Source organism: Aquarana catesbeiana, linkage group LG11, assembly GCF_042186555.1.
Source record: "Aquarana catesbeiana isolate 2022-GZ linkage group LG11, ASM4218655v1, whole genome shotgun sequence".
NCBI classification, from domain to species: Eukaryota; Metazoa; Chordata; class Amphibia; order Anura; family Ranidae; genus Aquarana; species Aquarana catesbeiana.
The window spans coordinates 174,021,309-174,043,198 of NC_133334.1; the positions used below are offsets into that span (position 1 = coordinate 174,021,309).

At 45.0% G+C, this 21,890-nt stretch overlaps 1 protein-coding gene and 1 non-coding gene across 2 annotated transcripts in view; one reads left to right on the forward strand and one right to left on the reverse strand.

Moving 5' to 3' along the window:
* Positions 1-21,890, forward strand: part of MEN1 (menin 1) — a 560,267-nt gene that overhangs the window by 397,397 nt on the left and 140,980 nt on the right. The window lies entirely within an intron of this gene.
* Positions 16,001-16,126, reverse strand: LOC141113115 (U6atac minor spliceosomal RNA). Its single transcript, XR_012236739.1, has one exon. It is a non-coding gene; the product is annotated as a U6atac minor spliceosomal RNA (small nuclear RNA).

The window sequence follows — 21,890 nt, forward strand, 5'->3', positions numbered from 1 at the left end:
GTCTAGGTGGGAGCCCTGGTTTTGGTAACACTGCAGGCACCCTGTGTGCCCTTTCAACTGCAAATGCTGCTGATACCTCCATATCTGGGAATAAATTCTTCAACCATTTCTCTATAAAGTCCCTAGGGTTAAACCCCCCACTTTCTCCGGTAGACCAACTATTCTTAAGTTATTGCGAGAGGCTCCTCTCCATTCTTAAACTGAAGCATCATAAACACAGTTTATAATGTTTCAGTTATGAATGGACAGACTCTGGAGGAGGACACGGAACAGTCGGGGGTGATCGTTGCGGTGGTGGGGGCAGTCAAAAGCACTGATCTTCCTGTATAGTTTTAAATAAAGCACCTGACAGCCGCAGGAGTAAGAGGAGGAGAAGCAGCTGTCAGAAAAGCTATACAGGGAGATCGTGCTTGTAACAGCCCACACAGCCGCACTGATCACCTGGGAGGCTGCCCGACCCCCCCTGCTGAGCTTGAGAACACCTGGTCCGATACAACAGGTATTTTATTAGGCATCGGAGCATTTGCACAAGTACCAATACTCGTGCAAATGCTTGGTATCAGCATCGATACTAGTATTGATATCGATGCATTCCTAATCATAACAATCTACAAAATGTAAATAATCAGTGAAAAGATATACCTCTCCTGCAGTGCCACATAAACAGTGTGTGTGTTATACTGTATATCTCACTGGGTAGTACAGTGGCCAAACCATGGCACTACCTGAATGGAGGTTGCATTTTCTCCATGTGCCTGTGTGGGTTTCCTCAGGGCACTCCGGCTTCCACACTCAAAAGACATGCTGGTAGGTTAATTGGCTCCTGTCTAAATTGGCCATAGTATGTGTATGTATGAATGTGAGTTAGGGACCTTAGATTGTAAGCTCCTTGAGGGCAGGGACTGGTTTGAATGTATATGTAAAGCCCCGCGTAAATTGACAGTGCTACATGGGATATACCCACACGCACACATATAAAAAAATATAAATATATATTTATCAGGGTGGATAAAAATCAGTGATAAAAAAAAAAAAAATCAGCTTTTTTTGATTTTTATCAAATTAATTTTAATAAAATGCTTTTGGGGTAAAAATCTATCCAAAGATAGTTTTCTATTTAAGATACATTAATGATTTAGTTTATTCAGCATGAAATTGAGATTCGTTGTGTAGCATGAGGCTGTATAGTCTCCAATATTTACATTTTTGGTAAACTCATTCAATGAATCCAAGCTCTGAAAGCTGAGATAACATGCACTGCATTGTTGCATTCACACAATTCCACAGTAAGAAATAAAAGTTCAGGAATATTCCCTTATCCCATTGCTTTGCAAATCTATGTACACTACAAACTGAATCGTTTCTGATATTGCTGTTTTACTAACCTGACCGCTTATTATTCTAAATGGGAAACCTTCATTTTGTTTGCAAATATTAACCACTTCCCTACCCGCCTATAGTCAAATGACGTCCACAGATGGGATCTCCCATCCTGGGTGGACGTCATATGACGGCCTCGGGTTCCCGGCCGCCTAGGGGGCGTGCGCGCGCCCGCCGCGTTGCTCGGGACCCGGTGCGTGTGCCCGGCGGCCGCGATTGCCCGTTAACCGGGCCGGACCGTGGATCTGTGTGTATAAACACACAGATCCACGTCCTGTCAGCTCAGAGGAGAGCGATCTGTGTTCCCAGGAAACACATTTAACCCCTTGTGTCCCCCTAGTGGTTAACCCCTTCACTGCCTGTCACATTTACACAGTAATCAATGCAATTTTATAGCATTGATCGCTGTATAAATGTGAATGGTCCCAAAAATGTGTCAAAAGTGTCCGATGTGTCTGCCATAATGTCGCAGTCACGAAAAAAAAATCGCGATCGCTACTATTATTAGTAAAAAAAATAAATAATTTTTTTTAAAAAATGCCATAAATCTATCCCGTATTTTATAGACGCTATAACTTTTTCGCAAACCAATCAATATACGCTTATTGCGATTTTTTTTTTTTTTTTTTTTTTTTAACCAAAAATATGTAGAAGAATACGTATCGGCCGAAACTGAGGAAAAAAATTTTTTTTTTTTTTTTTTTTAATTGGGATATTTATTATAGCAAAAAGTAAAAAATATTGTGTTTTTTTTTCAAAATTGTCGCTCTTCTTTTGTTTATAGCGCAAAAAATAAAAACCGCAGAGGTGATCAAATACCACCAAAAGAAAGCTCTATTTGTGGGGAAAAAAGGACGTCAATTTTGTTTGGGTACAACGTCGCACGACCGCGCAATTGTCGTTCAAAGTGCGACAGCGCTGAAAACTAAAAATTGGTCTGGGAAGGAAGGGGGTGAAAAGGCCCGGTATTGAACCAGTTAAAGATTCTAACTACTAGCAATTTTTTTTTTCTTTTATGGTCGAAGCCCTTCAAACCAGGACAGATATGAACCACATAAACACGCCAAAAGACTCACAACATAACAAAGACCTGAAGTTTGCATACCAAAAAGGGGGCAAAAATATTCAGATAGGGAAGTAACTCTTTATTGGTCCTGTGACATTTATTGAGCAAGCTTGGTGACGGCTTGTGACATTTCTTCCTGAGGGTTTGGAGCGCATCGAGTGAAGCAGGCAGATTTCCACCTGGCCACCTTTTAAATACATGGTCTGGTACCCCATGCTGAGATGCAGCTGAGGCCACTCTGAACTGAAAGGAGTGGCCGGAATAGAGGCCGGTGTCAAGGCCTAGGTTAACCAGGAGGATCTTAACGTGCCTGACAAACTGGCTGCCACTCAGGGGGCTAGTCGGAAAAGGTAGCTGTCACGTACCTGGTTGGAAGCCGAAATGCTGAGAGTGCTCCCCTTGCGGCTGAGTGCAGTACACCCCTGAAGTTGGGTACAGAGGGTGTAGTGCCCAGAGAAGCACAGGTTGCCAGATGGATTCCAGAGAGAAAAGCTGGTGGGCACCAAAAGGACACCGGGTAATACAGGAAACACAGCTGGGCTAAAGTCTATAAGAATCCTCAGTAATACTTGGCAAGGTGTGCACAAGGAACAGTAGTGGAAGCCAGGCCAGGGGTCAAACACAGTAGATCCGGCAAGAGGAAGAGGCAGGTTGCAGAAACAGGGACAAGCCAAAGGTCTTGTATCAGGAAGCAGGCAGGAACAGGTACTGTAGCAAAGTCCATAATACAAGCCGGGATCAGGTGCAGGAGAGGACAACAAGTCAATAAATCAAGCCAGGGGGTCAAACCAGGAGAGCAGATCAGACAGGTCAGGAACAAGCCGGGTCACAACAGGAATCCAAATAGTAATTACACAGAGGCTCAGGAACACAGGAAGACCGACAAACCAGCAACTGCAGACACTAGCAGACTTCCTTATATAGGCCCATGTGACCTGCTGGTAGAGATACTGGGTCCTAAAGTCCTTCTCCTGCCAGAGATGCTGGGTCCTAAAGTCCTTCTCCTGCCATAAGTGCTGGTAGAGATGCTGGGTCCTAGAACCCTTCTCCTGCTGTTGGTTCCTTGACAACTGGCACTATTGCCAGTTCTCCTACCCTGACAGTAGCAAGGGCTGGAGTTTCGCTACTGGGCACAAAACGTTGGTCAGGAAGAGCTTGATGACGACCCTGGGGCTGGATTGTTGGGTTTAGACATTAAGGGGATGTTAACAAAATGATCTTGACAGCGAGCCAGGTGGCAACTGCAGAATATCTGGCTGCCAGGACCACTAATGTAAACTCGCTAGGCCGCAAAAGCCGTGGGAGGCCAGGTAGATGTCTGCTTGGATGAACCAGGCTGGGCAGATACCCAAACGGGGAACGTGAAAGGATGGCCGACATGTCCCTGAAGATGGCACTTGTGATGGGTAAGCGCTTGGTAGTTGGCTATGGACTGATGCTTAGGATGAATTTTGACTGTATGGGCTGCGAACAAGGATGGCTTTCCAGGGTCCTGTAAGGACAAAATGCGGGATGCCGGCTGCGCGTGGCAATGCGATATAAAGGCTAGGACGTGCTTGATGTCTCCTGTCGCTGTTCCGGGGCATGAGGCTAGAAACCTGTAATAGGTGTTTCCAAGTGGGATGATAGGCCTTCAGTGTGTTGCAGAAGAATGCCTGATTAACGAGATGAGTTGCGTTGTGAAGGTGTGTCTTTGACACATAGTCAGCTGCGACCAAGATGGGATAGGAGAAGTGGTTGGGGCGACTCTGGATTTCTGCTGAAGGAATGAAGTAAGGTTAGGCGGGACAGTGCGTCTGCTGTGACGTTGTGCCTGCCCAGGATAGAAACGCAATGAACATTAATTGATGCTGCAGGGACAACTGCACCTGCTGTGTAGGAAGGACATGATAGCGCGACTTGGACCTGCCTTGTTTATAATTTCGGCCGTGGCCTGGTCGTCTGTGGCAAGCCACTGTTTGTCCTGTCCAGGTATGGCCCAAGACCTGAGTGGCTGCCACAATGGGATATAGTTTAAAAAGTGAGGATGCCTGACCAAACTGGGGATTTAGAAGGATTTCTGGTGGCCTTGGTCCTGCGAACCAGTGATTGACAAAAATTGCAGGAATTTGTCCTACATTGTCTATCTGCTGTAGCTGCTGGGTCCAGCCTGAGAACTTGATCGGGGTCTTGTACCTTCCAATTGATACAATGCCACCGCCAGAGAGATGGCTCAATGGGTAGTAATTAAGACGCGTCTGACACGTCCACTTTGGACAGCCATGCGCCCAGCAGCTGCAGGAGATTCCTGCACTCATGGGTCGAGTGGGGTGGCGCGATGAGGCCGGTGTGAAACCCTGACGTAAGCAAACGTAGCAAACGCCCCTACGCCACAGCTCCACTGTGAGCTTGAGGATGGTCCATCCCCTGAGGGACTGCACGCTGCCATGCTCTGAATCCACAGAGGGGCGGAGGAGTGGTCTTCGCTGTCGGCCTGTGGCATGGCTCCAGCTATAAGACAAGGTGAAGGGGAAGGAGCTGATGAACCACTATAGAACCCCAAGATACCTTCTTCCATCCCATATGCAACTAGAAGGAAACTGCCAATTATTTCCCTTTAGCAGCCATGAGACAAGGAGAGGGGGTGCATGTGTGAGAGGAGTCGTAAAAGGTAGGATAGTGAGCGGAGTTGTATATAGAAAAAAAAAGAAAAGAAGGAAAATGAGGACAGAAAAAGGAACGACAGGCGTAGTGAAGGGTTTGCGTACGAATACTGTTGAGAGGAAATTTAGAAAGCACAAGAGAGTGCGTGGCAACCGAGGTGAGCCAGGAGGTGACTGGCCAGGTTACCGATAGCTCAGGTGCCCATCTGTGCTGAGCATAGACCTGTGAAACCAGAGCCCTGGGGCATACTGGGGCGAGAACCTGAAGTCTGGTATAGCCTAAGTAGGAATGTTGAGTTCTGTAGTTCGTGGCGTGTGCTCGACCTGCCAGCGCATGCACTGTCAGCAAACTCAACGTTTCGTGGCCTTGTCTGCGTAGGTGAAGGGTCGTCCTTCGAAAACAGAGTGTAATGCAAAGAAGCATGGCAGTAACGAATGCCCAATGAGCAGCCCAAATCGTGTATGTGAAGTGAACGTTTAGTGAAAGAGTGCTGCAGGGTTATGTGACACCTAACTGGGACCCTAGATGAGAAGTCCTGGTTGAATGACATTGGTGTATATATGTATGTGTGTGTGTGTGTGTGTGTGTGTGTGTGTGTATATATATATATATATATATATATATATATATATATATATATTATATATATATATATATATATATATATAATATATATATATATTTGCAATAAAAAGTATGTGAACCCTTTTGGAATGATATGGATTTCTGCACAAATTGATCATAAAATGTGATCTGATCTTCATCTAAGTCACAACAATAGACAATCACAGTCTGCTTAAACTAATAACACACAAAGAATTAAATGTTACCATGTGTCCGAGGGACACAGCTCATCCCCGATTACCGATTGGCGATTACGAGCACAACACATGTGACCAGCTATGATTGGACACAGCCAGTCACATGGTAAAGAGGCATTTTTATTGGCTCTTTACCCTTATTGGGGATGGGATGTGTCCCGAGGGACACCCCTCATCCCCGTTCGCCGCGCGAGAACCAGAGGACATCATGTGATGTCCACCCGGAGGGAGGAGATGTTCCTGCCGGCGTCATATTACTATGGCCCGTTATGGAAGTGGTTAAAATACTCAATAAATTTCGCCATCACCTGGCCCAACTTTACTCTTCTTCTGATGATCAATCAGCCTCTGCTTTCAATGCGTTTTTCCAAGTATCATTTTTCTCATCTATCTACGCAGACCATCGAAATGCATTGGGCGCAGATGTCACCAAACAGGAGGTTCACCAAACGATTAAGGAATAAAAGCCCACAAACCTCAAGGCCTGATGGCTTTATGATGCTTTTCCACTCTAATCCACTCTAATTCCACTCCATCACGCTGAAGGCTAACACTGTGATGCTTCCGCAACCTGAGGAAGACACTTAATTGTAGGTGAATATGCATCTGATCTCTCTTTTAAATATAGTTGTAAAGATCTCGGCAAGGCGTTCATCTGTTGGTCCACAAAGACCAGGTGGACTTTGTCCCTTTTAGGCAAGCAACTGATATTAGATGCATGATTTCCACCCACAAGCTTTGCAACTTACATTGCTTTCGCTAGACATACAGAAAGAGGAGGGCATGTCCAAGATGGCCGAGTGAGCAGACGTGCTTCCCAGTGCTCTGCTGGAGAGAGATCCGTTTATTTCTCCTCACCAGGATTAACGCTATCCTGCACTACTATGCCTCACAAACACTCCGGCTGATCGAGGGGAGGGAAGAAGCTTTGTTTTTGCCCCGTGCATGACTGATCCTGCCAGCCCGGAGCTGTGAGTGGCGGGAAACCCGGGAAAGTGCTCCAACATGGTCATTCAAACAGACCCTGTGGAGGATGCTGCTGCTCTCTCCCTACTGGGGATCCTTGAGGTTATGGCGGCTTGTTAGGCTGCGCTCACCAACAAGATCGAGGCGGTATAACTGGATACTGTGGGCTGATCAGGCAGGATTTAGACAAAATGCACTCCCAACTCACCACTGCCGAGCAGCAGATAAGCCACATGGAGGATGCCACAGTGGAGCACACCACAGCCATTCACATCTTGCAGACCAAAGTGAGGGCCTTGGAGTACTGAGCAGAGGATGAGGAACAGCCTGCGAATCGTGGGCCTGGCAGAGGGAGTAGAGAGTAAGGACCCTTCTGTGTTTGTGGAAGACCTTCTGCGGTCCCTTTTACCTTCTGCTTAGCTTTCTCCTTATTTTACTGTGGAGAAGCTGCATCGTGTGCCACCACAGTTAGGACCCAAGGGGTCACCTCTGCGTAGGCTAATCCTCTAACTGTTGAACTTTAGGGATCAGGATGAGATCCTTCGGGCCGCGGGTGAACTCGCCTATCACAATGGAAGATTACTATTAATCCCGGATTATACTGTGGAGACCCAAAAGCTGTGCAAATCGTTTGACTCGGTCAAGGCTGCCATGAGGGCCAAAGGCATTGAGTATAGTATGCTTTTCCCGGCTAAATTGGGAGTGGTGGATGGAGAGACGGTCTGTTTTTTTTTTTTACCACCCCTAGAGATGCCGCGGCCAGGCTGGAGTGCCACTATTGAGGTGATTGTGTTCTTTTTCTCCTTAATTTTTGTGTTTCCCGCTTCATGGCACATTCTTGCCAGGTGCTCACTATCTGGTCCACAGCTGTGGAGTCCTTATTACAGTGACTTGACCTGCTACTAAATTCCTCATGAGCTGAGCGGTTATCCCCAGGAATACTACTTTGCAAATATTGGAGGACTTCTGTTGTTCCTACTCCATACTATTGGATTTGCTGAACTGTTCCAGCTTTCTATGCAACAGACTTAAAAGATTATGCCCCTGGTATGACCAGGTGAATCCAGACTCATATTTTCTAATATCTCTCTAGCATCACTTGATGGGAATGTTGGTGGGTGCTCTCTTTGGTTGATATAATCACCCCGGAAACTATGTAGAGGGGTGATTCTTTATTTCCCGCTGATCGGAGTACGCCTCCCGATTTGTATTACTCCTTGGGACTAGTTTGGGGTCTTATGCATTTCTCCAGTTTGGGTGATCTGAGGGGTGGACGGGAGGGGTGGTCAGCCATTGCTGACTCTAGTTGGTTCTTTAGTTACTTTTTTGATGTTTTATTTTGCTTCTGCTTAAGGTCATTATATGGTGTGGTCTCTGCTATTTTCTGCTTTTTGCCTCACTTTATCTATGGTACAGCATGGGGAAAGGTCTGGTTTACTCCCTGGAAGGGTTTTACCCTTCCACGACCCTGGGTCACAGTAATGGGATAGCACTCCTACATATCTACACTCACACAGCATTGCTAAGTTCTCAGTTCTCTCATGGAATGTCCAGGGCCTGAATTCAGCTGTTAAGTGGTCCCTGGTGTTCACTCCACAATTGGGTAGATAAGTCATCCTACATGCCCTGATTGCCTCTACTGTGTCAGTCTCTATTTGCCTCCCCCTGTGGATATTACACTTCTGTATAGTATTATGCAAATTGTGTTGCAGTATGGGGTTTCTAATGTGCTATTATTTGGGCATTTTTACTTTGTTCCGTGCCCGGCTCTGGACAGGCCCCCCACTGCTAGGTGGTCTCCTGGTCTATCACCGTGGGCCTCCACTTTTGCGCTGATTAATATTTGCACCACTACAACCCTTCCTGAAAATAATGAACCTGTCATTATTATGTTATTATTATTATACAGGATTTTTATATAGCGCCAACAGTTTGTGCAGCGCTTTACAACATAAGGGCAGACAGTACACTTACAATTTCTCTACATTCCAGACCCTCTCCCATATTAACTTGGAATTCACCACTCATGTTTTTCTGCGGACGGTTTTTTCAGTGGCTATCCTTCCTAGGGGCATTTTCGAACCATGCCCCCCTGATGAAGACTATATTATTGGGTTCACCTGCTGGTCGGGGACTGTGGAGGCTGTCTGGAAACTGGGTTATGGATACAACAAGAGGATATGCCTGAGGCCCTGTGCTACTATTGGTTGGCTAATGAGGGTACTACTGGCCCCCTGTTTTTGTGGGATGCATTCAAGGGGATGTTTAGGGGACAATATAGCTAGGGCAAAGAAGGAGTCTGTGTGTTCTCTGGAGCAGTTGGACTGAGAACTCCAGCAGGAGGAGGCCAATTACATTGCTGATCCTTCCCATTATGGGGCCTCGTAGTGTGCTGTGCGGGAGGTGGAATTGTTCTGTGTTGAAATGACCCACAAATCCTATTCTTAGTACTGCTCAATGGGTTTTTGAGTATGGAGATAAAAGCAGTAAGCTGCTGACCTGGTTGTCTTGAGGACAACTTTCAACCACTCATTTTTTGAAGTTAGGGATGTGGATGGTACCCTACTCACTGGCCCAGGAGATATTGTAGATTTCTACAATACTACCACTCCTTATATTCTAACCCGGTAAACTATGTGGACTCTGACCTTAGGGCTTATCTGGACAGAATTGACTTTCCTACTCTGGCCCCTGACGCTAGTATCAAGCTTTATTGTGATATATCACTTGAGGATATACAGGAAGCTATAGCCCAACTCCAGCCCGGTAAGGCCCCTGGGGCCAATGGGATCCCTGTTAAATTTTACTCCCTATACCAGGACATATTAGCTCCCAGACTCGCTTCCCTATTTGCCCAGTTCTCCTCTCTGGGGTCCCAGCCTGGGTCTATGTCTGAAGTGGTGATTGTGTTGTTGCCTAAGCCAGGTAAGGATTCTGAGCACTGCACATCCTATAGGCCAATCTCTTTGCTTAATGTAGATGCAAAGATTTTGGCCAAAATCCTCGCCAACCAATTATTACGGATTCTAGGCGAGCTTATCCACGTAGATAAGATCGGATTTATGCCTGGTAGGGGCACCATCAATCGGAGGCTTTCGTAACTTTTCTACTAGTAATGACAGTGATGGCACAAGGGTCATTGCCTCCCTAGATGCCAGGTCATTTGACACAGTTGAATGGGGATACCTTTTGGGAGGTGATGTACAGGATTGGGTTTGGCTCCAAATTTCTTAGATGGTTGCTTTACCGGACACCCAGTCTTCACATACGTACTAATAGGATTTCTGAATCCGTCCCTTTGCTATGGGGTACTCGTCAGGGCTGCCCCCTGTCCCTTTTGGCCTGGCTCTGGAGCCACTGGCCATCTTTATTTGGAATTCCCATTTTGTGGAGGGGTTGCAGGTCAGTCCTTTGGAGGAAAAGATTTGCTTTATGCAGATGATGCCCTTTTATACTTGCATGACGCAAATTCCTTCCTGCGGGCTGTGCTTGCAATCTTTGATAAGTTTGGGCGTTTTTCGGGTGTCCAAATCAGTTGGTCGAAAACTGTACTTTTTCATCTAGATATCGGGGCACGTGAAATAATGGCAGTTACATCAGTTACTGATGTGAGTTGGTAGCTTCGAGTACTTAGGTACACATGTTTAATGAGATTCTGCTAGTTTTTATGGCCTTAATCTGCACCCTTTACCCTCGCAATGGCGTGATAAATGCTCCTTCTGGGGAACTCTATATCAGGAACCATGAATCAGAACGAGACAGAAGTATAGTTTAATCACACTTGTTTAATAATATTAAAAAGGTAAACAGAGTAAGCATGGTCAAAACAAGCCAGAGTTCAGTAACTGGATCAGGTAGTCAGCCAAGCCAATGTCAGAGAGCCAGAGATGAACGTAGTAGTACAGCAAGCAGTATCAGGAGCCAGAAGGGACGTCGGCCAAACAAGTCTTCAACAGGAATGCAGGAGAAAGTCTCTGTGATGTTGACAAAGGCGAAGGCAGGGATCAAGTGAGCTGGACGGCTTCAAGTAGGCAGGACTGACAAGCAGAATCAACAACAGCTGGGTAACTGTGGAGAGAGACGGGAGCTGGCAATTAGCCGACAGCTGAGCGGCCAGCTCAGAGAAGGAAGGGCTGAGCCCAGCCTTGACAGTACCCCCTCCTCAACGACCTCCCCCTCGGAGGACCACCAGGCTTAAGTGGAAAACGTCTATGGAAATCACGGAGGAGGACAGGGGCATGTACGTCCGAGGATGAGACCCAAGAGCGTTCCTCCGGACCGTACCCTTTCCAATGCACCAGGTACTGTATTCACCTACAGAACCTATGAGAGTCAACAATGGATTGTACTTCCTACTCCTTATGGTTCTCAACCTGTACAGGGTGAGGACGTGGCTGCGAGGTGGTAAAATGGTTGCAGACCAAAGGTTTTTAAAAGGAGACATGAAATACATTAGAAATACGCATATTAGAAGGAAGGTCTAATGCGTAAGCCACTGGGTTAATTCTGCAAAGAATATGGAAGGGCCCAATAAACCGAGGTGTGAACTTCAGTGAGGGAACACGAAGTCAGAGGTTGCGAGATGACAGCCAGACCCTGTCCCCAACCTGGTAGGAAGGCGCAGGCAGGCGTCTGCGGTCAGCACGGAGTCTGTACATATCACTAGCATGACGCAAAGCCTCCTGGACTTGTGCCCAAATGGAACGAAGACCATGGAGATGCTCCTCTAATGCAGGAATACTCTGCGGAACAAACGAGTCAGGCAATGTGGAAGTTTGGAAACCATAATTCGCCATAAACGGGGACAATCGGGAAGCAGAATTAAAGGCACTATTGTGAGCAAACTCTGCCCACGGTCTGACCAGTTGTTATGATGGTCAGAAATATAGCAACGTAGGAATTGCTCCAAGGACTGGTTGGCTCGTTCTGCAGCCCCATTAGACTGCGGGTGATACGCAGAGGAGAAAGCAAGCTTAATTCCCAACTGTGCACACAAGGCTCGCCAGAACCGGGAGACAAACTGACTACCCCTGTCCGAGACAATCGCCTTGTGTAGCGCATGTAAGCGAAAGATCTCCTGAGCAAAAATGGAAGCCAGTTCCTTAGAAGTGGGCAACTTCTTAAGTGGAATACAATGGCACATCTTTGAGAACCGGTCAACCACCATAAGGATAACCGTGTTGCCTTGGGAGTTGGGTAACTCCACAATGAAATCCATAGACAGGTGGGTCCAGGGCCTCTCTCCATTGGGTATGGGTTGTAGGAGGCCAACTGGAGGGTGTCATTGAGTCTTACTCTGAGCACACACGGAACAGGCAGCTATGAAGGCAGTTACATCAGCCCATAGACTAGGCCACCAGAATTGTTGGGAAATGGCCCAAACAAGTTGATTCTTCTCAGGGTGACCAGCTGCCTTGGGAGAATGGCAAGTCTGGAGCATGGCAGTACAGAAACTCTCTGGGACAAAGCAGCGGTCACAAGGTTTCTCAGGAGGAGCATGGACCTGAGCAGCAAGAATTTTGTCACCCAAAGGAGAAGTAAGACTGGTGTGAACCGTAGCCAAAATACGATCAGGAGGAATCATAGGAACCGTAACCAACTCCAACTTGGAAGTGGAGGAAAACTGTCGTGACAAGGCGTCAGCCCTTACATTCTTAGTACCAGGTAAGAATGAAACAATGTAATTGAGACTTGACAAGAAAAGAGCCCGTCGTGCCCTTCTGGGAGAGAGGCGTTTAGCCTCAGACAACAATGTGAGATTCTTATGGTTAGTAAGAATGAGAACCAGTACAGTGGTACCTTCGAGGAGATGTCTCCATTCTTTCAGGGCTAAAATGATCGGCAACAGCTCTCTGTCACCAATCTCGTAATTACACTCCGCAGGAGACAATTTATTGGAAAAGTAGCCACAAGGATGCGTAGCGCTCTCAGAGGTAGGACGTTGCGACAGAAGGGCATCAGTCTCAAGGATAAAAGGCAACGTAGGGTCAGGATGTGCCAACACAGGAGCAGAAACAAAGGCAGCCTTGAGACTCTCAAAGGCCATAATGGACTCCGGAGACCAACTCGTGGGTTACCGTCTCTTCTGGTCATATCGGTCAGGGGCTTGACCAGAGACGAGAAGTTATGAATAAACTTCCGTTAATAGTTGGCAAAGTCCAGGAAATGCTGCAGAGGATGTAAACCCATGGGTCGGGGCCACTGTAGGACTGCCGAAAGTTTCTCTGGGTCCATCAAAAAACCAGGTTTGGAAATTACATAGCCCAGGAATTTAACCTGTTCACAATGGAATTCACACTTCTCCAGTTTACAATAGAGATTGTTCTCTCTTAGTTTCTGAAGCACACGACAGACATCTGTGTGGTGGCTCTCCAGGGACTTGGAAAATATGAAGATATCATCGAGATAAACCACCACACATAACTGCAACAACTCTCGGAGGACATCGTTAATAAATTCCTTGAAAACTGCCGGGGCGTTACAAAGGCCAAAAGGCATTACGAGGTACTCATAATGGCCTGTTCTGGTATTAAACGCAGTTTTCCACTCGTGGCCCTCCTTAATCCGCACAAGATTGTATGCCCCTCTAAAATCAAGCTTCGTGAAAACCGTTGCACCCTTGAGGCAGTCAAATAACTCTGTAATTAACGGAATCAGGTAGGCATTCTTAATTGTGAAACGATTGAGACCCCTATAATCAATACAAGGTCTCAGTTCACCGCTCTTCTTCACAAAGAAGAAACCAGCACCAGCAGGAGATGAGGATTTGCGGCTAAAACCTCAAGAAAGTGCGTCTGCAACATACTCCTCCATGGCCTTATCCTCCAAGACCAACAAAGGGTAAACACGGCCATGAGGGGGTATGACACCAGGTTGAAGGTCAATTGCGCGATCATTAGACCGGTGTGGAGGCAAACTACCGGCTTAACCTTTGTCAAAGACATCGCTAAAATCGCATGACTCCTCCGGCAGGGAGGAGAGTGAACAGGTGCACAAGACCTTGGCTACCTTCTGGAAGCATGTCTCACTGCATTGCGGTGACCAGGAGAGAACCTCTGCATGGAGCCAATCAAAAGAGGGGTTGTGCCTCTGTAACCAAGGATAACCAATAAACCTAGGTGAGGAAATAACTTGGAATTGGATTATCTCATGGTGAAGAGCCCCTACGGCCATAGACAACGGAACCGTCTCATGAGTCACATGGGCAGGCTGTAGAGGTCTCCCGTCAAGAGCCTCAATGGCAAGTGGAGTGTCGCACAGCTGCAGCGGAATCGAGTGCTGCGATACAAAGGCAGCATCAATGAACAGGCCTGCAGCCCCAGAGTCGATTAGAGCCTGTATCTCGATGGACATATTTACATAGGTGAGGTTGAAAAAAGACACAAGTCCATCAAGTCCAACCTATGTGTATGATTATGTGTCAGTATTACATTATATATCCCCGTATGTTGCGGTCATTCAGGTGCTTATCTAATAGTTTCTTGAAGCTATCAATGCTCCCCGCTGAGACCACCGCCTGTGGAAGGGAATTCCACATCCTTGCTGCTCTTACAGTAAAGAACCCTCTACGTAGTTTAAGGTTAAACCTCTTTTCTTCTAATTTTAATGAGTGGCCACGAGTCTTGTTAAACTCTCTTCTGCAAAAAAGTTTTATCCCTATTGTGGGGTCACCAGTACAGTATTTGTATATTGAAATCATATCCCCTCTCAAGCGTCTCTTCTCCAGAGAGAATAAGTTCAGTGCTCGCAACCTTTCCTCATAACTAAGATCCTCCAGACCCTTTATTAGCTTTGTTGCCCTTCTTTGTAGTTGCTCCATTTCCAGTACATCCTTCCTGAGGACTGGACAGCATACTCCAGGTGCGGCCGGACCAGAGCAGAGGTCCAGGTGTGGACGACTCAGCCCAAGAAAGGGTGACCGAAACCAGGGGCTTATCCTTCTGGATAACTGGGGACGAAACAACGCCACCTAAGGTCTGTCCCTGGACGAGTAGGACAAGACTTCAAAAACTGACATGCCTGGCCACAATAAAGGCACAATCTCTCCCTCCTCCTAAAGGTTCTCTCATCCGCAGAGAGACGTGTGAAGCCCAAGTGCATGGGTTCATCTTCACTGACTGACTCGGTACCAGGAGGCATAGGAGGTGAGGGAGGCACGGGTGGGACTGCAAGGCTCGGAGGCAAACGTACAGGAGGCTTCCGCAAGCGCTCCTTAAAGAGAGTCTTTCTGGACTCAATCAGTCTGGAGTCAATGAAGATGGCAAACGTGATCAACTCTCTGCAAAGACTCATCCTTAAACTTATTTGAGTTCCAACAGGATCACAAATGATCAGGAACATGCTGTACTTGCCTAAGGTCAGAGGTGGCTTGGGCGCCCGCATCTTTCTTACTACTTTAAGGCAGCCCAGATAGCTCAGTTGGTTCATGTGCACACAAATAATACTGCACACATCCAATACCTCTCTGTCTTCCCTTATCTGAATACCACTATTACCGCTAGGGATGCACCGATACCATTTTTTTTACGAGTACCGATACTTTTTTTTTTTAGTACTCGCATTTACAGATACCTACCGCAACTGTTTTGTTTACACTTCAGCTGTCAGCAATGGTACAAAGCATTAAAAAGTAATTTACAGATGAAATAAATTGATTTTGTTTTTTAGTTTTGCATTTTTTAATTTGAAATGTATAAATATATGTTAATATATATGTGTGAAAATATTCACTAACAAAGTAAACGAAAAAAAGTTTTAATTGTTTTATCGTTTATAAAATAGACGTGAACAAAAAAAAAAAAAAAGCAAGAAAATAATAATTTAAATGGAGTAGAATAGGGAGTTAATAAAGGCTGGTTAGAGAAAGGGTGACCGAAACCAGGGGCTTATCCTTCTGGATAACTGGGGACGAAACAACGCCACCTAAGGTCTGTCCCTGGACGGGTAGGACAAGACTTCAAAAACTGACCTGCCTGGCCACAATAAAGGCTGATTAGAGTTAATTAAGGGTTAATTATGGGTTAAACAGAGGAACATTTGTTCATCCCCACTGACAGCTCAAAGAACCAAGCCTGAAAGTATCATTTTCAGGTATCGGTGCATTTGCACGAATACCGATACTTGTGCAATTACTCGGTATCGGCGCAACCCTAATTACTGCTATACAACCATATATGTGTTGTAAAGGCCACAGCGACCTCTTCCATCCTTGTCAAAAAGAGTGCTAACATTCTCTCCCTTCATACAACACAAAGCTGTTGCCTTTAGTTCTACTTTAATGCACATAAATGTAAGCCTTATAACTGATTGATGCACATCTTCTACTGGTGTAAAAAGTGGCTAGTGAACACTGTGTATTGGAGGGGCCACCTCACTGCATGAATGGATACGGATAGGTGAAGTGTTTGTGCTGGCTATAGGGTACAGAGGAAGACCAATGTGTGTGCTACACTACACACATTAAAAACACTCAAAATTCTATGCTCACCACTTGACCATAGCATATCTAAGCTAGCCAGCACTCGCAGCATTAACATAGACCAGGTAGTGTATAATATTTACCATATATACTCGAGTATAGGTTGATCCGTGTATAAAACAAGGCCCTAATTTACCACAAAAAAATGGGAAAAACATATTGACCCGAGTATAAGATGAGGGTGAGAAATGCAGCAGCTACTGTAAGTGGAAAAAGAGGGTCAACAATGCCCATCTGCAGCTGTATACCTCCCTGTGTATATGTGCATGTGTCCTGTGTATGTGTGCATCCTACCTGTGTCCTGTGCATGCCTCCGTGTGCCGCTCTGCACCGATCAGCGTATCATAATACAATTCGGCCATTCTACTGTTCAAAAGCCGCACCTCCTCGTTTTCTGCCTATCACAGAGGAGGAGGAGGCGCGGCTTTTGAACAGTGAATGGCCGACGAAAGGTAATAGCACACGCAGGCCGCCGTCTGCCTGCATGACATGCTGATCATGTAGGCAGACGGCGGTGACTCGAGTAGAAGTCGAGGGGGGCACTTTCAGCCCAAAAAAAGGGGCTGAAAATCTCGACTTATATTTGAGTATATACGGTAAGATAAATTAATATTCTGCCCAGTGGAATCCATTAAAGTGGATATGTGTGTGTTCTGCTGGCGTCTTGTGAGATTACTGCACTATGCATTTCCTCCTCTCACACTGATCTCGTGGATCACACCTAGAGGTCGACCGATATGGGTTTTTCTCTGGCCGATGCCGATATTTAGAAATCGTGGTGGCCGATGGCCGATATAAGATGCCGATTTTTTTGGGCCGATATATTAGGCCGTTTTTTTTTTTTTTTTTTTCTCTTTTTTCCCTTCATCTCATAAAATCTAACAGTTAGACCCCTTTCACACTGGGGCGTTTTTCAGGCGCTTTTGGGCTAAAAATAGCGCCTGTAAAGTGCCTGTAAAATGGCTCCCCTGCAGTCTCAGTGTGAAAGCTCGAGTGCTTTCACACTGAGGTGATACGCTGGCAGGATGTTAAAAAAAAAGTCCTGCAAGCGGCATCTTTGGAGCGCTCCTCCACCACTCCTGCCCATTAAAATGAATGCGCACTGCTGCCGAAGCGCCTGCAAAGCGTTTCGGCAGCAGCGCTTCAGGGGCACATTTAACCCCTTCCTCAGCCACTAGCTGGGTTATAAGCGCCCCGCTAGCAGCCGAATAGCGCCACTAAAATGACGGTAACGCGCCGCTAAAACTAACAACGTTTTACCGTCAACGCATGCCCGCTCCAGTGTGTAAGTAGCCTTAAGTAATACAGAAAATTTTTTACATTTAAACATTTATTAAACAAAAAAAACCTCCAATCAGTTCACTTGTATGTATAATTTAGATTAAAAAAAAAATAACGATATCTTAAATATTAAATACACAAAAACAGGAAATCAAAACTTTTGGACGAAAAAAAATGGGCTAACTTTACTGCTTATTTTTTTTTTTATTTCATTAGTGTATTTTTTTTTTTAAATTGCGTTTGAAAGACCGCTGCGCAAATACCGTGTGACATAAAATATTGCAACAACCGCTATTTTATTCCCTAGGGTCTCTGCTAAAAAAATATATATAATGTTTGGGGGTTCTAAGTGATTTTCTAGCAGAAAATACAGGATTTTTACTTGTAAGCAACAAATGTCAGAAAAGATTTAGTCTTTAAATGGTTAAACTGAGAACTTCTACACACGGAGTTCAGCTCATTGAAAAAAGAACCTGAAAAGATACAATGTATCTTCTTATCAGACTTGGTAGGCTGCCCAGGGAGGAGAGAATCCTCTCCACAGATAACTTTTAGGAAACTTGCATTGACTTCTATTACAGAAGTCATTTGCAAGTCCCGCTGAAGTTATAATCGGCTTTTTTTATCAGCACAATCGGCCGATGCCGATTAAGTAAAAAAAGCCAAATATCGGCCGGCCGATATATCGGTCGACCTCTAATCACACCCCATGTTGAGAAACATCCAGTTAAAACCAAGGAAAGGACACGGTTTCTAGTTTCCTCTGTTATTTTTTCATTTTTCTTTTCCTCTCCAATTATTGGGTTTACTGCTTATTTTATTATTCTGTTCAAAGGCAACATGAGAGATGTACACGTAAGCTGTTTTATCCTATCTCACAAATGTACTTATTGTCCTTTCGGTGCCTGTACACCCTGTTTTTATGTTAATAAATTAATTAGAAATGTCTGCGCTTAGGACATGTGTGAAGGTTGCAGCCTCCCCCAAAAAAATCCCGTAAGAGGGCTCTAGAATATAGAAAGAAAGAAAGATGTGAGGGGGTGAGTGGCACTACCTATATGTCAAATAGTGCTCTACCAAATCACTCTATAGTGACTAAGTATTTAAAGACACAGCGTTATTGTGGAATAAATTATAACAAAACCGGTGATAGTGTAATAGTTGTCACACCTCACCTACCCCAGTAGGTGAGTACTAAAACCCTCTAGGTGTGGACACCAATCCTACACAGGAGAAGTTATCATCAAAAATGTAATGGCTTACAAATTAGTGTATAAAACATCCAGACATGAATATCATGATAGTATAGTGATCCTCTGCTTGTAACAGTGCGTATAGTGTCCAAACCCAAAATACAGGATGTGAGTGAACCCAAAAACCAAATCCAAATAACAATGTAAAGAATCGCACCAAAAAACAAAAACGTTATAAAAAATCGCACCAAAGTCGCACCAAAATGTAATTATCGAACCATATACAAAAACATATAAGTGTATACATATAGTGTCCCAATCAGAAAATCAAGGTGTATATAAACCCAAGATGCAAAAAAATAAATAAATAAAAAACCCCAAAAAAAACAGAAAAAATGCAAAAATCGCCCCAAAATTAAAAATTACACCAAGATGCAGTTTATCGCACAGTGCACAAAGAACACATAGGTGCATTCATCCCAATGAAGGTGACTGTTCGTGTTTAGAGGAATTGTATCAGGTGACTTTAGTGATCACAGAATCTTGACAGGTGACTTGCGTGCTCCCCCTCAAGGGTCCCCACTCACCAGATCCTACTACCCCTACAGGGGTAATGCGCATGTAGCTCCTTAGGCTGGCAGGTAACCACTGGTGTCAGCCTTTGCTGTTCCTTGAGCAGCTTTGGGATATCCGGGTTGTGATAGATGTAATTTTCATAATCCTCATAAAAAAGAGAAATTGGCTCCCATAGTGCAGTATAACCAAAACTTCCGTTTATTAAAAGATTCTTTTAAAAAAATATATAAAAGCAAACAGACAAAAAATGCAGTTCATGCAGCATAATGCCTAGTCCCATAGGGGCTGCACTTGCCAGTATAAAGCATAGGCAACTGAGCTGTAGGTGAACAGCATGCACTCTGGTTGCGTTCCACCCACTCGCTCAGCTTCCTGAGGTTGCCTATGCTTTTTTAGCCCCTATAGGACTAGTCATTATGCTGCATGAACTGCATTTTTTGTCTGTTTGCTTTTATACATTTTTTTAAAATAATCTTTTAATAAACGGAAGTTTTGGTTATACTACACTATGGGAGCCAATTTCTCTTTTTTATGAGGATTATGAAAATTACTTTTATCACAACCCGGATATCCCAAGGCTGCTCGAGGAACTGCAAAGGCTGACACCAGTGGTTACCTGCCAACCTAAGGAGCTACATGCGCATTACCCCTGTAGGGGTAGTAGGATCCGGTGAGTGGGGACCCTTGAGGGGGAGCACGCAAGTCACCTGTCAAGATTCTGTGATCACTAAAGTCACCTGCTACAATTCCTCTAAAAACGAACAGTCACCTTCATTGGGATGAATGCACCTATGTGTTCTTTGTACACTGTGCGATAAACTGCATCTTGGTGTAATTTTTAATTTTGGGGTGATTTTTTGCATTTTTTTGTTTGCATCCTACTGGGGTAGGTGAGGTGTGATAACTATTACACTATCACCTTTATGAAAACTGTTTTTGTTATAATTTATTCCACAATAGCACTGTGTCTTTTAATACTTAGCCACTATAGAGTGATTTGGTAGAGCACTATTTGACATATAGGTAGCGCCACTCGCCCCTTCACATCTTCTTTCTTTCTGTTTTTATGTTATACCTTAATAAAAACGTTTGTAAACAACAACAAAAAAAAACCCAGGAAAGGCACTTGATCAATCATGCTGAGGTGTGGAGCAGCCAATCCTTGGAGAGCTGGATAATAAAAGAGGAGGGAATGAGAAGCTGAAATCTAAACTCTCATGCTTGTACATGAGATAAGGAAATCACCTGTCAGTCACAGCAAGGGGGAAGAAATGGACACTATTTCTCTGTGTGTCCATTTCTATCTTACTGAAAAAAGATAAAAGGATTGCTCAGAGCTGGATTAACTCTTCATGGCAACACTGGGCACAGATGACATACGCTACAAGGTACAAATCTTAATAAAAAAAAAAAATTGGGTTTACATCTAACACTCAAAGCTTGTAATGCCTAAACGCATGTGCAATACGCAGCTTTTAATGTTTTTTTTTATTCTCTATTTAAGACCAGGGGTGTCCGACCTTTTGACCTTCCTGGGCCACATTGGAAGTAGAGGAATTGTCTTGGGCCCTACATAAAATACACTAACAACAAGGATAGTGTCAGGAACCATAAACCAGACGGAGACAGAAAAATCAGTTAAAATCACACCTTTAATAAAATAGCAAAAAATTACACAGTTCAGGAATGTAATCAAGTACTGAAGCCAGGGTTTGGATGCCAGAGTGGGTATTCAGACTAGCCAGGGTCAGGAAGCCAGAAGTCAGCGTAGTAAGGAGCAAAACGGTTATTGGAAGAGAAGTCAGCCAGGCTTCGTCATTCACAGGAACAAATCATAGATCACACAAAAGCATGGAGGAAATAATCAAAGCTGTTTAAATAGCCAAAAAGGGCTGGCTGTAGGCTGGACTAATGAGGCAGGTGCACTAAAAGAAAAGAGCTGCTTGTAAATAGCAGGAGACCAGCCCTGACAGTACTCCCTCTTCAACGTACCCTTCCCCTCGGGGGGGCACCAGGCTTGAGGGGGAACAGTTTGTGGAAAGCACGGAGGAGGGCATGTACGTCCGAGGATGAGACCCAGACCATAACCCCTCCAGTAAACAAGATATTGTATGCGTCCACAAAACCTAGGGGAGTCATTGATTGTATCTTATACTCCTCATGGTTGTTAGCCTGAACTGGTCGAGGGCATGGTACCGAGGTGGTATAACAAATGCACAACAAAGGTTTTAATAAGGAAACATGGAATACGTTGGAAATATGCATGTTGGAGGGAAGATCTAATGCGTAGGTCACGGGGTTAACCTAACAGAGTATGCAGAAAGGTCCAATATACCGAGGTACCAGTTTTAGTGAGGGAACACGGAGTTAACACACAGTTGCGGAAAGACAGCCAGACCCTCTCCCCAATTTGGTGGGAGGGTGCAGGTAGGCATCGGCGGATAGCATGGATTCTGTACCCCTCATTGGAGCGTTGCAAGGATTCT